General features: G+C 43.9%; 1 protein-coding gene across 1 annotated transcript in view; it reads right to left on the reverse strand.

Annotated features, from left to right (window-relative positions):
- Positions 1-15,712, reverse strand: part of ADAMTS14 (ADAM metallopeptidase with thrombospondin type 1 motif 14) — a 109,573-nt gene that overhangs the window by 32,800 nt on the left and 61,061 nt on the right.

Genomic DNA, 15,712 nt, shown 5'->3' on the forward strand with positions numbered 1-15,712 from the left:
ATCCCCTGACCAGATGCAGAGCTCCGGCCACCAAGTTCTTGACCTTTCCCTTTCCTGACATTGTGAAGATGTCAGCTCTCAGCTATGGAATCTCTTCAGCCATTAAGGTCTGCAAACCTCAGACTTTCCCAGCTTCGTTTTCCTTTCCCTTCATCTCCTTGCCTCCAGACTCTCCTTTATGGAGAGGACTAGTAGCCTCCTCCATGGGCCCTTCCAGGCAAGCCTGACATGCTATATTCTAGCTTCTAATGGTCTGTCCAGCTCCAAAGTTCTAACTGTCCATTCAGTTGTGACCATCTCTGTTCTAAGGGTACAGCTCCTTCAAGTGATCCACACAGAGACTGTAGGCCAGTGTGCAGGAGTGAACTTCCCAAGTCCCTTGGGGAATTAGCCTTTTAGCTCTAAAAGCCCGGAGCTCCTTCCACTACAGCAGCCATCTCAATAACCTGCCTGCCTTGCGTCTCTTCAGCCAGCCAGCCAGACAAAATTAGACGTCTGCTCATCTCTCGGAAATAGTCAGAGCTGACGGTTATAGAGTATGCTAAGGTCTGCCAAGCACTGACAGACAGTATCCCATCTGCTCATCCCAATGACCTTGTGAATCAGGTACTATTGTTATCTTCAACTTACAAATAAACTGAGGCTGAGAGACATTACTACAAGACAAAAAAATGTCATCGCTGAGAGGAACCTTGGATTATAGAACATAGAATATCAGGGCTGAGAGGATCGCTTACATAAAATATAAAATGCTAGACCTAGAAGGAACTTGAGACTCTAGAACATAGAATAACAAAGACTAAAAAGGAAGTGCAAACTGGAGCAGACAGCTGTGGTAGCAAGTAGAGCATTGACTCTGGGCTCAAATTCTACCTTAAATCCTACTTATAAACTTGGGTATGTCACTTGCCACTGTGGTCTCAGTTTCTCCATCTGAAAAGTGATATGTTTGAACTAAACCACTTTAAAATCCCCTTCTAGCTCTAAACCTACGATGCTGTAAGTCAACATTCATTTTAAAAAGGCAACTTAATAATCGGAACATAATAAAATAAAACAACCTCATCATCATGAGTGGGCAAAAAAGAACAGGAATGAGTTTTGCTTTTTAAACCTCGATGTTGGTGAGTCTGTGAATAAACAGGTATACATACATTGCTGATGTAATTGCAAACCACAGTAATCTTTCTGGGAAATAATCTGGCAACTGATAGATCAAAAACTGACCACACCCTTTGATTTAGTGATCCACCACTGAGAATATCTAAACAGAACTATTTTCACAAACACCTTAGAATTTAGAAAGAAAACTGAACTTAGAGATCATCTAATCTGCCCTAATTTTACAGGTGATTAAAATCAGACCCAGAAGGTCGAACTGTCAATGACTTTTCCCTTCTGAATTGTTTCTTCCTTTTATTTTCAGTTCTTGTCTCTCTCCCTCTTCTTCCCCCATTCATTAAGTAGATAAGAAAAAATAAAATCTATTACAAATATGAATAGTCATACAAAATTAGTTCTGAATTTATTTTTTATAACTTTGTATGTATTTAGGGTGGGTTGGTATTGAACCTCCTGGGGGGCAAGAACTGTTGATTTTGTCTTCGTATATTCTGACTCCAGCATCTAGAGCAATGGTCCTCAACCTTTTTAAATAGGGGGCCAGTTCACTGTCCCTCAGACTGTGGGAGGGCCAGACTATAGTAAAAACAAAAGCTCACACTCTGTCTCTGCCCCTCGGCCCATTTGCCATTACCAGGCGGGAGCATAAACGTCCTCAGTGGCCACATCTGACATGCGGGCTGTAGTTTGAGAACCCCTGATCTAGAACAGTGGAGAACAGGGGACAAGAACAAGCATTTATTGCATCTACTATGTGTCAGGCACTATTTTAAGTCTTTATAAATGTTTCATTTCACCCTCATAACAATCCTAGGAACGAGGTACTGTTATTATCCTCATTTAAGGCAAACAGGTTAGATGACTTGCCCAAGATCTCATAGCTAATAAGTATCTGAGGCTGAATTTGAACTTAGATATTCCTGTCACCATGCCCAGTGTTTTATTCATTATACCCATAGCACAGTGTCTTGTACATAAATATTTATGCTTAATAAATATTTGCTAAATTTAACTGAATGTCCCACTACCCATTTAATCTGGGGGTGGGTACAGTCATAAATTTATAGCTGGAAGGGTCCTGAAGTGCTTCTAACCCAATCCTGCTCATCTTGTAGAAAAAGATCTAGAGAAATGAGATGATTCCCAAAAGCCCCTTTGGGAATAGCTAAGTAGTGGAACAGGATTTGAACCTGCCATCATCTGGCTCCAAACCCCTTCCATTAAACCATTCTGCCCTCTTAAAGGGTGAGGGGAAACTATGGGGGTATGCTCAGGGTACAGGAACTTTGGAGAGAGCATGGTCCAATGAAATGAACTTTGGTTCTCACATAAGAGGAGCTGAGTTGGAATCCTGCCTTTGACATTTACTAGCTTGTGACCTTGAGAAGGTCACTTAGTTTCCTAGGGATTCAGTTTCCTCATCTGCAAAATGGGAGGGTTGGATAAACAACTTTTGGGGTTTCTTCCTGTGCTAGATCAATGACTTGAGTTTAAATTTTAGATGTGCCCCTTACTATCTGGGTGACCTTGGACTTGTGGGCCTCAGTTGTCTCATCTGTAAAATGAGGGGGTGGGCTTGATGACCACCTCCAACCCAAGATGTAGAATCTATTACAAAGCTGTCTCAGTTGGACAAACCAAGTGGATGAAAAGTGTCAATTATGAGAAGCTAGGGCGAGAAGAGCACTGAGTAGAGAGTTCTTATAGTAAGCTGGACCCGGAATTCAATGGGAGAAAGGGGAGAAGGAAGAAAAGAAAGACAAGGAGGAGGAAGAGAATAAAGAGAAGGAGATACTGGAAGAGGGAGAAGAGAAGAAGAAATTAGAGGAGGAAAAGGGGAAGTGAAGGAGGAAAATAGAGACGAAGAAAAGAGGGAAGTGGAGAAGAGGGAAAAGGAAAAGGAGGAGGAGATGAGGCTATTCATATTTATTAAATCATGCTTTTCTTTACAGGATTCCACATTTCCCATTCCAGTAAAACCCCAGTCTCCTTTTTGAACTATGGGGCCATGAACTAGGGAAAATCTGAAAGACTGAATTAAAAAACAATTGCCAGATCAGTGGGAAGAAGTACAGTGGGTGGAAGGAAGCCAGTGAGGATCTGCTTAAGAAGTGATGTAGGAGCCATGACTGAGGATACACCAGAGGAGGTAAGGAGCCTGAGCACCACTGTGTTATCCCCAAGATGAAGCAGAGAGACACTTTCAAAGAACTTAGTACATCCTCTAGAGAGGACCAATAGGTGGGCATGGGAAGGAACCATATTGGAGAAGAGAATGCATGCTCCTCAAGGCAGAGACAGTTTGCTTTTGCTCTATCCAGTGTCCCTGTTGCTTAGCGTAGCAGACCGATAGATATTTGTTGATTGACTGAGTGAAAGTGCAGATAAATTATAATCTGCCCCAAAGAAAGCACCAGCCTTGACAAGGTGGCAGTGCCACTGAAGGGCCGAATTAACGCAATCATGATGACCGTCAACTTGAAATCCATCTCCCTGGCCAGATCAGGTCAGGTCCAGTTTTGGAAGACTTTCAGACTGAAGCTGTGGGATGCCCCAAAGGATGCACCAGATTTGAGAGGATTCTAGGAACAGGACTGGAAGCATCAGCCATGGCAGTCAGGTATGTGTGGCAGGCTGGCAGAGGTGGCTACTTCACCCCAGAAAACTGCTGTTCCAGTATAGATGATTATGAGATGGAGTTCTAATAGCTTAAAATGACACTAAGACTTTGGGGATATTCTATATTGCAATGAGACTTCCAGATATGTAGCTGAACAATCCTATGCTCTTCTACAGACTAGATTAAGTAAATCCCTTCCCAAATAGCAGTTTCAATTTCTTCCCCTACAAAATGAGATTAACCTAAACGGGTTCTAGGTGAGCCACTCAAGAGGATCTTGACTCTATCACTACCTACATGATCTTGATCAAGTTATTTAACTTCTGAAGACCTCAGTTTCTTCAATTGTGAAATGGAGTTAAACAAGATGGGCCATACAATTTCTTCATCTCCACATCTAAGATTCTAGGATAGTTCATCTCCCTTGTTCTCAGTTTCCTTATTTGTAAAGTGAGGGGGTTCAGACTACATGAGGTCTGAAATCATTTTCAATTCTCATTCCATGCTGTCTCAAATCATGCCTCAGGCATTCATTAATTAATTAAATGTGTGACTCTGAGCAAATAATTGCACCCTTTCTTCCTCAGTTTCTTCAACAGTAAAATATAGATAATAACAGCACCTTATTTTCAGGGTTGGTGTGAGGATCAAATTAAATAATATTTGTAAAGCCATTTGCACAGTGCCTGGCACACAGTAGGCACTTAATAAATGTTTTTCCTTGTCCCCTCCCTGTCTGCCATGCCTCCCAACTGTGGCATTGTGTTCTAAAGCTCCTTTCAGCTCTCATCTTGCAGTCTGGAGTTCAGCTGGGACCATTCAGACAGGCAGGCCTGCCCTGGCTCTGACTCCAAAGCTCCATCATCACTCATTCTTCACACTGGTCCAGGCTGTGTGTGGGCTATTCAGCAGGCAATAAGAGGCATGACCCAGACCAACCCAAATCCCTGTAAACACAACCGCGTACCACAATGACGACTTAAGGGGAGAGGACTCAAGACCAAATTCTCTGGGCTTCTCCAATTCCTGGCCTCCTCCCAGCATTCCCTCCTCCCTCTCCTCTGACTAAATGTTCTCTTCTCACCAAGCAGCAGCTCCTAGTGCCCTGCCAGGCTCTCCTTCCACAAACTCACCAACTTCCAGCAGCCTTAAAATGCTATGTCCTAGTAGGGTTGCTTGCACAGCTGATCAATAATCATCCCCCCCCCCATCTGCTGAGCCCATAACATCAAGAATGGACAGAATCCCTTCCACATCTCTAATGATAATTGCTCACCCTCCCTCTCCAAGAGGCAGGGTGGCTTGGTGTGGCAAGCACAGGCTTTGGAGTCAGATGGAGGAGGAATATGCATTCAAATCATGCCTCTGTTACTTATCTTACAAGCAATTGACAACCCTCTGGAGCCTCAGTTTCCTCATTTATAAAAGAGATTATACTAGATGGCTCCCAGACTCTGTGACTAATCCCAGCACTGTGTTATTCCATTTTCCAGACAGTGAGCCTGGTAGTAGAGAAACAGAAAGTGCTACAGCTCAATGGCTGGGACTCCTGGTAAGGAAAAACTGAGGGGAGAACAGAAAGGGTGGAGGATGAATTATGGAATTAGGCCTAGTTGGTCTATTTCTTTACAATCACTTCTGTCTGTCTTTGTATTCCAGGGTTTACTTCATAAAATAAGTGTTTACTAGGTGTTTGTTGACTGACTGACTGACAGTTCTCTCCCAGGCTAGTAGGAAAGGACAATCTATTCTGCCTGTGTTGTGGAACTTCAGAGCTGGAAAGAACACTGGATTTGGAGTCCAAAGACCAGGGGTCAAATCCCAGCTCTGCTATTTACTACTTGTGTGACTTTCTAGAATTCACTTGACCTCTTTGGATCTCAGTTTCCTCACCTCTCCAATGGGAATTTTCATAAACTCTAAGTTCTCTTTCTGCTCTAAATTCTATGGAAAACTTCAAAAGTCATCTCATCCCCCTGTATCCAAACTGGAATCCTTTCCACAATATCCATGACAAGTTGAGATTCACACCATCTGTGTGACTTTAGGCAAGTCACCTCACCTGTCTGGACTTCATGAGTTTCCCCATCTATAATGTGGAGGGGGGTCTCTGAGGTCCCTTCTAGCTTGCTATGTAACTCTGAAATAAATCACAGCCTCCCTGGGCCTCAGTTTCTTCATCTGTAAAATGAGATATTGAACTAGATGACCCACTTTCCCAGCTTTAATTCTCCCATGACCCTGTGCTCAGCATGGAAGAAGAGAAAGGCAACATGGAATGATTTGGGCAGCTCTGATGGTTAAAGAGGTTTCCCATATATAGTCTACGTCCTCCTTTCTGGAACCTCCCCCTGTACTTCCTAGTTCAGTTCTCTGGAGCCAAGCAGAATTGGCCTCTGTGTTCTTTTAAAGATTATTGGGAAATAAAAGGGGTGAGGGGCAGCTAGGATAGAGTACCAGCCCTGGAGTCAGGAGGATCTGAGCTTAAATATGGCCTCAGACACTTACCTGCTGTGTTACCCTGGACACTTAAGCCCAATTGTCTCAAAAAAGAAAGTTCACCAATAGCTGCTCAGCAATCACATCTGTCTCCTTTCCCCCCAGAACGCTAGTGTATAGTATATAGTATGGGACTGGGCTAGTTTGGTTGGGGTGAACAGATAGAGCTTGACAGCCAACAAAGGAAGTCGAAGAAGGTTAACGGTCTTTGTGAATCAGGAAACAGGAAGCTAGTGAAGGCCTTTGAACAGAGAAATAAAACGGCCATATGTGTATACTAAGACTTAAGAAAGGGCTTCACATGCATGGGAACCCAAAAAATGTTTGGCGAATTGCAGACCAAGCTGAGAGGAAGGTGCAGGGTGGGTTAGAGGGGCAAGGAACTGGACATAAGAACCTGCCTGTGAGACTAGCATCCAGACAAGAAATAATAATGACCGGACCCAACTGTGGGAAGGGGAAGGAAGGGATGGACTAGGAGGAGGTGGCATATTGGAAAGAACATTGAATCTGGACTCAACAGCGCTGGGTTCACATCTCAGTTCTACCATTTCCTACCTGTGTGACCTAGGACTAGTCTATTAAAGCCTCAGTTTCTTCGCCTGTTCAGTGAGGAGAGTTGGATTGGATGATCTCTGCGTGATCTTCTAGTTTTAAATCTGTGATCCTGCATATGATCCTCTCTGAGCCTCAGTTTCCCCATCTGTTCAATGGAGAGAGGGGGGGGTTGGAAGAGACCAAGTCTGCCATCCCATGTTCCCTTGGCTTGGCTCTGACTCTGACCTGCTTAGCCACAGCCCTCTTAATGCTGGGCTATAAGCCATGCCAAGGGGCGGGAGGCGCCACAGTGGCCCTGAGCCAGGGCCTGTTATAACAAGTGGCGTCAGCCAGGGGGTATGGTTAACTACTCTGCTGTGTGGCTGATGACCTGGGGCTTCCAGCTGGGCGGAAAGCCAGCTGAGTGGGCCGGGCAGGGAGGGAATGCCCTCCAGAGCTGGGCAGCCATCCCTCCCTCTGCTCATGCTGTCCCTGAGCCTCCTGCAGCTGCAGACCCTGGCACCATGGGGGAATGTCTGAGCCCAGCAGCTTCCTGCCTGGGAGCACCTACTCGGCAGCCGCAGCCTAGTGGAAAGAGCCCTGGCCCCACAATCGGGCACGCTTGGTTCAAATCCTAGCACTGCCCCTCTGTGACCAGGCACCCCTGACAATCACTTTACCTTGCAGACCTTTGTATTCCCGTGTGTAAAATGAGAGGGGCTAGGCTAGGATCACTGATCAAGTGCCAGAAGAAACCTCAGAGGCCATCTAGTCCAACCCCTCATTTTTACAGAGAGAGAAACTGAGGCACACCCCTGTGAAGTCACAACAGAATCAAAGACATAGAGCTGCAGGCGCTCTCAGAGGCTAGACAGACCAATCCTCTCCTTTACAGATGGGGAAATGGAGGCCGAGGTTGATCACGGAGCACAGATAATCAGTGGCTGCCCAGGATTTCTGAAAACTCTCTGCACCATATAAGTCTGCCTTCAGCCCAATAATGGACAGTCATGACCTCCCCAGAAGTCTTTAGTTCTACCAGACAAATATCCACCAATTCATCCCCTCACTATCTTGGCCACATTCTTCAGGGCATAAGTCAGCCAGTTACTGTCCTTTATCAAATATGGTGCTCAGAATGAAACCCAATCCTCTCTAAGGAGCCTGAGCATGGCAGGAAACTAGGACAAGACAATGCCCTCCCTCATGGTGGACACTGCATCTATCAGTGCAGTCTACAAGTGCATTGACTGTTTTGGTCCCATTGATAATTAATATTGAGCTTGGTTCACTAAGACCATAGCTTTAAGGGAAGAGAAAAAGAAAGGAAAAGGAGGAGAAAAAGAAAGAAAGAAAGAAAGGAAGGAAGGAAGGAAGGAAGGAAGGAAGGAAGGAAGGAAGGAAGGAAGGAAGGAAGGAAGGAAGGAAGGAAGGAAGGAAGGAAGGAAGGAAGGAAGGAAGGAAGGAAGGAAGGAAGGAAGGAAGGAAGGAAGGAGAAAGAAGAAAGAAGAAAAAGAAAGAAAGGAAGGAAGGAAGGAAGGAAGAAGAAGAAGAAGAAAGAAGAAGAAGAAGAAGAAGAAGAAGAAGAAGAAGAAGAAGAAGAAGAAGAAGAAGAAGAAGAAGAAGAAAAAGAAGAAGAAGAAGAAGAAGAAGAAGAAGAAGAAGAAGAAGAAGAAGAAGAAGAAGAAGAAGAAGAAGAAGAAGAAGAAGAAGAAGAAGAAGAAGAAGAAGAAGAAGAAGAAGAAGAAGAAGAAGAAGAAGAAGAAGAAAACACCCTACATCCAACTGCTGGTGGGTGTCCAAGGTTTGGCTGTATCATGTTATAATTATCCTTCTTCAAGAAACTCCTTCCTCCAACCTTCATCTGTTCCCTCCCAGAATACCTTTCAGACTTGGACTGACTCTAAGATGAATGTGAGAGTGTGATGGGAGGGAAAGTAGGAAGAGAGCTGCTTGCTGTTTGCCCTGGTTTCTCTGGCACGAGGTTCAACAGTAGTTCTTTCCTCTGCAATCATTGGAGGGTTGGATTTCTCATTTACTCACCCTGGGATGTCTGGGCCTGAGCTGGGCCTCGAGAGGAAGGAGGGACAGACATGAGGATGGAAGCCTTGCTCCATGCACTCTACAAGGCAGCACTGGCTCCAGTACTGGGCCTGAATATCCTCTTCTCAGCAGTTAGAGGATGAATCGTTGTTCCCCCAAAAAGCTAAGACTGTTCATCCCAAAGGCACACAAGACGGTTTTTAAAAGGGGATTTCCTCAGATTGCAAAATCATTCCCCCTCAGGGGTGCAGATGAGTTGGCAGATTTTCAGGCCTGGGTGGCCAACTTCATCTTCCTGATTTTACCCTAATGCAGTTTCCAAGTGTATTCAACCTAGAACAGGTGCCTGACACAACTATAGGATCCCTGAATGTCAGATTAGATCAAAGGGCATAACATGTGTGAGTTCTGAGACCCTTAGGACATACATAGAGTATGAAAACTCAGAGAACCCTTAGATCATGAAAGCTGGAAGAGAGCTTGGAACACAGAAGGTCAGAGGAACCAGAAACAGAGAATGTCAGACTTGGAAGCGGTCTTAGAACCCAGATTTTCAGAAAGAAATTGGAGACATAGGGTGTCAGACCTGGAAGAGGCCTTAGAACAAAAGTCAGAGAGAAACTGGAGACTTAGAGAATACAGAATGTCAGAAAAGAACCAGAAACATAGAATGTCAGACTTGGAAGGAATCTTAGAACCCAGAATTTCAGAAAGGAGACATAGGATGTCAGACCTAAATGGGGCCTAAGAACCCAGAATGTCAGAGAGAAAGCAGAGACATAGCATGTCAGACATGTTTGGGGCCTAAAAATACAGAAGATCACAAAGAACCAGAGATATAGAATGTCAGACTTGGAAGGGATCTTAGAACCTAGACTTTCAGAAAGGAATTAGAGACATAGGATGTCAGACCTGGAAGGGCCCTAAGAACTCAGAATGTCAGAGAGGAAGCAGAGACATAGAATGTCAGACCTGGAAGGGTCCTTAGCATATAGAACATCAGAGGAGAACCGTAGACAGAACATCAGACCTGGAAGGGTCCCAGAACACAGAAGCATTCACAAGCCTGTGCACCGAAAAAAGAAAATAAACAGGAGTAATTGGGGAAAGTGCCAAAAGGACAACTCAGGCTTCCTGCCATCAGTAGGCTTAGCCCTGGGTGACAGTGGGAGGCAGCAGTCCTGAGAACCACTCATTGGGGGGCCCAGAGATCCTCTTTTTCAGGGATAGGTTGGCTGGGGCAGCCATAAAAAGCCCCTCAAGCTCTGAGGTTCTCTGATTCTGTGGCTGAGATTAAGGAAGCCCCTTCCTTATCCTGAACCACAGTCCAGAAGCCTGGGCAGCTTTGCCATGGGGGTTAAGTTCATGATCTATTACCCAGCTGCCCAAGGCTAAGCTAAAGCCAAGATAGGACAGCAAGGGCAGAGCTCTGAGGGAGCCGCTTCTCTGGTTCAGAGCTTTGAGCTTCAAAGGTTCCACTCTGGAGTGTTTATTATATCCTTCTTAAAGGTGCCCTTGTTCCCCTCGGCTATCTGGGGCCCGGAGGAGGAGATGGGGCCTTTCGTGCAGCCTGGCTGGCCACAGGCCCCCAGCCCCACACCCCAGGCCGGTTCTCCCTCTGCCCACCAGCCACTCCTAAGAGCCCCACTTTTCTCCTCTGTTCAGGCCGCCTCCCCCCAACAGGGTCCCTTTCATAAAGGCAACAATGGCTGGCATTTATCACTCACTCCCGTGTTCCAGACACTCTGCAGTATTCATGACACCAAGACTCCCAGAGTTCATGAGCCTTCCGGAAATGGCATCACTCAGGGGAAAGCAGATCCAGGCCTCTAAAAGCTGAGCCAAGACCCATCCCCCTGGCGCCCCACATTTCCCATATTTCTGCCAGCCAGGCAACTCTGCGAAGAGTTGGCCAAGGTCACCCAGTTCTACAGGACCAGGTTCTTTGGGTGTTTCTGCAGGCTGCCTCGTATTTCCCAGCTTTCCAAGCTTTACAAGTATTTTCTTCATAACTACCCCTCTGTGAGAGAGTAAGCATGAAAGCTCTATTATCCTCATTGTGCAGATGGGGAAACTGAGGCTCAGAAGGGATCCCAGAATCTACGGTCAGTCCAACCCATAGTCACCCTTCCCAAGGTCACAAAGCTAATATGCAGTGAGAACAGGAAATTAATCTGTGAAGAGTGGAAAGAGTTCTAGATCTGCAGGCAGAAGTTGTTTTGGTGGCTATTCAGGGACTGTATGACTTTGAAAAGGTCACTTCTCTCTAGGTCTCAGTTTCCTCTGCAAGATAAAGGACTTGAAACAATTTAAACAAAAGAATCATTGATTAAAAGGAAACCAATGGTTGAGGAGCTGAAAGAGAAATCACAGTTTTGGATCCCGGGTAGTTAAATAAAATAGCCTCCCTCACTGAATCTGGAGGAACCAGTTCTAGAGACCATGAGATTCAATATCTTCATTTTACACATGAGGAAACTAAGGCAGAGAGAGGGGAAGCGGTCTGTCCAAGACCACACCACATAGGGATAAAGAATGAATTTAAATCTGGGTTCTCTGATTCTAAGCTCAGTGATATTTCTATAAAACTTGATTTTTTAAAAATCTGCCTTTAGGAACCATATTCACAGTCATTGAGAATGGCCTTAGACCAGTCCTATCACTCACCGCAGCACCGCCAACAAGGCGGCAAGCTCCTTTTCTATTTAACCCTTCTTTGCTCCTTTCATAGGATCACAGAGATGGGCTGAAACCACGAGCCATGATTAAATCAACTCTGCTAAGACTCCTGGGTGGGATGTGCTAACCTGCTGTCCTGTGGCCCCACTCACTATCCCCAAAATATTATGGACTAAAGCCCCTCCCCCTCCCCCAAAGCTACCACTTCCCTGTGTGTATCGTTTCTCCCATTAGACTGTAAGCTCCTTGCAGGGATCTTTCCAGAAAAGCCTGGAAAGACCTACGGGAACTGACGCTAAGTGAAGTTAGTGGACCCAAGAGAACATTGTACACAGTAATGACAAGATTGTGTGATGATCGACTGTAAAGGACTTGGCTCTTTTCAACAAAGAGGTGGTTCAAGGCCGTTCTAATAGACTCGAGATAGAAGAAAGTGCCATCCAGATCCAGGGAACTATAGAGACTGAATGTAGATCTAAGCATAGTATTTTCACCTTTTTGTTATTGGTTTGTTTGCTTGTATTTTTTTTTCTTTCTTGATTTTTTTTTCCTCTTGATCTTATTTTTCTTATGCAGCATGACGAATGTGGAAATATGTTTAGAACTGCATATGTTTAGTCTATATCAGATTATTTGCTTGAGAAAAATTTGGAGCGGAAGATTTTGCAGGGATGAATGTTGAAAACTACCTTTGCATGTATTTGGAAAAATAAAATACTATTAACAAGGGGGGGAAGAATGTGGGCAGGGGCTGTGTTTGCTTTTGTACTTGTCTCTTCAGTATTAGCACAGGGCCTGGCTCATGAAAAGTGCTTCATTAATACTCATTCTTTTCCTTTCTTTTTCTTTCTTTCTTTATTCCTTCCTTTCATCTTTTTTTCTTTTCTTCCCTTCTTTCTTTCCCCCCTTTTTTTCTTTCTGAACAAAATGAAGATTACAGTAACTAACTCAGTAGCAAATACAACAGAACTGAAGAGAAGAGCTGTTTCCTTCATGTCAAGGTCAGATGTAGGCTTTCTGCCAAGACCAGAATCAATAGCATTTCTCAAGTTCCAGAATATTACTGGAAAATAATATTATCTTTAATTTACAGGGCAACTAGGTGGCACCATAGTGGATAAAGCACCAGGACAAGACCCATCTCCTGAGTTCAAATCCAGCCTCAGACACTTCCTTATTGTATAATTTGGGGCAAGTCATTTCATCCTATTTGCCTTAGTTTCCTCATCTGTAAAATGAGCCAGAGAAAGAAATGGCAAACCACTCTAGTATTTCTGACAAGAAAACCACAAATGGGGTCATAATGAATTGGATATAATCAAAAAAACTACTGAGCAATAGCTTATTTAAAGAAAAATTGAGAAGAGTAGACTTAATATTGCTGGAAGACAGACATCTTCTTTTGGAATCTCAATTCTTGAGCTTCAATCCTTATTCTACTACTTATTGGTTGTGTTAATTCAAGAAACTCTGACCCTCCTTTCCTCAATAATGGGGGTGGACTATATCATCTATAAGGCCCCTTCCAGTTCTGACATTAAATGTCTATTTTCCAAGTGCCCCTTCACAAGGGACATCCTGAGTTCTCCACTCTGAGGTGCCTCCCAGACCAGACACGTTGTGATTCCTGGAGAAGAGGAGAGGAGAAACATTTTAGAGAAGGCAGGAGCCTCCCACAGTGGGATGAAGAGAGGAAGATAGAGGGTCAAATGAAAGGAATTACGCAAAAGCTTCAACTTAGTGTGAAAGCACTTTTTGTGAGGCTTTGGTTTTAGCTCCAATAATTAATATTTAAACACACTGGCTGCATGCCAACAGAAGACCTGTGTTCAGGACACAGAGTTCATAGGGACCTGGTCCAGCTCATTGAGGTCATTTCCATCACTGCCAAAACTTTCCCCTCTGAAGTTTCTTTCACAGCACCCACACTTCCCAGATTGAGATTCTTGTTATCCAAATAAGACATGAAAGTAAATCACAGAATGTCAGAATTAGAAGGGAGGTTGCCTGGTCCAACTCAATCATTTTATAGAGAAAAGTGGAGCCCAGAAAGTAAAAGTGACTTAGCTGAGAGCAGACCGGAGGAAGTGGCCACTCAGGAGTTTAATCCAAGCTTGTGACTCTAAATTATATTCCTTCCATTATTCCACAGACCCCATTTTAAGAAACCAGAGATATAGAAAGGAAGAATTGGGAGGGGGAAGGAAGGAAGAAAGGAAGAAAGGAAAGGAAGGAAGGAAGGAAGGAAGGAAGGAAGGAAGGAAGGAAGGAAGGAAGGAAGGAAGGAAGGAAGGAAGGAAGGAAGGAAGGAAGGTAGGAAAAAAGGAGGAAAGGAGGGAAGGAAAGAGGGAAGGAATGAAGGAAGAAAAGGACAAATGGAAGGAAGGAAAGAAAGAGAAATGGAAGGAAGGAAGAAAGGAAGGAGAAAAAGAAAATAAAGGGAGAAAGACAAATAGACAGAGAAAACATTTACAGAATAGGTCAACTGTAGAGTCTTTTCTTGCTAAGAACTGGTGAAGAGGTAGTTAGAAATTGCTACCTTTGCTGGCTCAGATCTGGTTCATGTCCAAATCTCCCTGGTAACTTCAAACAATGGAGAATCTAAGTGCCTTTGTATCAGTCAGTCCTTAGGGGGGATAAGCTACCGTCCAAGTGGGCAGGGGAGCCTATGTCAACGAACAGTGAGAAAACATAATGTGGAAGCCTCATCCCCAGAAATCCAGCTGTATTGATAATCTTCATGAAAGGGAGCCTTTGTCTCTCCCAGGCCTCTGCCACCCCATAGCTTAGCCCTCAGAAACACACACACACACACACACACACACACACACACACACACACACACCCCACACCTGAGGAACAGTGTCCCTGAGCAGAAGAGAAAGCTCCCTAGAACCAGGTTCTCCAAACCATCCCAACTGGCCACAACTCCACACAATCTCTGGAGGCACCAAACATTTTGAATCAGACACCAAAGATTTGGAGTCATTGAATGTGGGTCTAAATCCTAACTTTGTTTCTTCCTCATTATATTACCTTCAGCAAATAACTTTCCTACTCTGAACTTTCTTTATCTGGGAAAAAAAAAGAGATTTGTCAAGATCAGCAAAGATTCTAAACCTTTATTTTGTGTCAGGGATCCCTGGCAAGGATAGCCAAATGAAGCCAATGGACCTTTTTTCAGACTCATGGTTATTACTTACATTCATAATGAAAGGAAATGCTAAATTCCAGTTAAAGGTCAGTGAAAATCTGGATATCATATTCCCATATCACCTCCCATTGGAACTGGTTCATTACACTCTGGGATAGCTTGTATCTTGAGAAACTTTTTTTAGACAAAATATGTCACGTTGTAACTATTCCTCATTGCCACAGATTCTGCCCTCTAGAGCCAAACAGAACATTTTTCATCTTTGTGGCACATAACAGCCATTTACTTCATTAAAAATAGTTCTCACATCCTCAAGTCTTCTCTTCTCTAGGATAAATAATAATAACCTTTAAATAATCCTCACATGTCAAGAACTTGAAGATTTCTCACCATCCCTCACCATTCCTCTCCTCTGGTGCTCTTCAGTACTGCCCAGAATTAACACCCATTGCTTGGTGGCGCACTGTATGTCTGGCACATAGTAGGTACACTTAATAAACGCTAGCTGATGAAGGCTCACTGATTGACTAGATGTGGTCTGAATCTTACCTCTTAATTCTCTTTGACTCATTCTCCCTCAAAATCCTATGATCTCTCTCAGATTTGTCTCTTTCTTTGGCTCCCCTTTCCCTCACCTAATCCATCCTACACTCTAAGCCAGATTAATCTTGCTTAAACCTTTCTTTCAACATGACACTCCCCTGCATAAATGCTCTCTGCTGAAAGCCATAATCATCAAAGCTCTTAATTTCTAGCTTAAAAACAAAAAGTTAGATCAATGGGATGTGCTGATAAGCACAAAAAAGAAATAACCAACAACAGTAGCCCAGTGTTGAATAAATTTTGACCTACCAGTTATTGGAGGGCCACCTATTTCACAGGGAGAAGCTGGACCATAATGGGATATGTGTATCATGTATTGTCATTGGACTAGTTGCTTTTGCTGAATTCTTTTCTTTGATATCAGAAAGTATTCAGTTGGGATAGGAGGAGCTGGGATATTTCCAGAAAGATTTGTAATGTAAAAAACAGAGCAACCATAAAGCTTATTTTTTTCA

Source organism: Sminthopsis crassicaudata, chromosome 2 (genome assembly GCF_048593235.1).
Source record: "Sminthopsis crassicaudata isolate SCR6 chromosome 2, ASM4859323v1, whole genome shotgun sequence".
In the NCBI taxonomy this organism is placed as follows: Eukaryota; Metazoa; Chordata; class Mammalia; order Dasyuromorphia; family Dasyuridae; genus Sminthopsis; species Sminthopsis crassicaudata.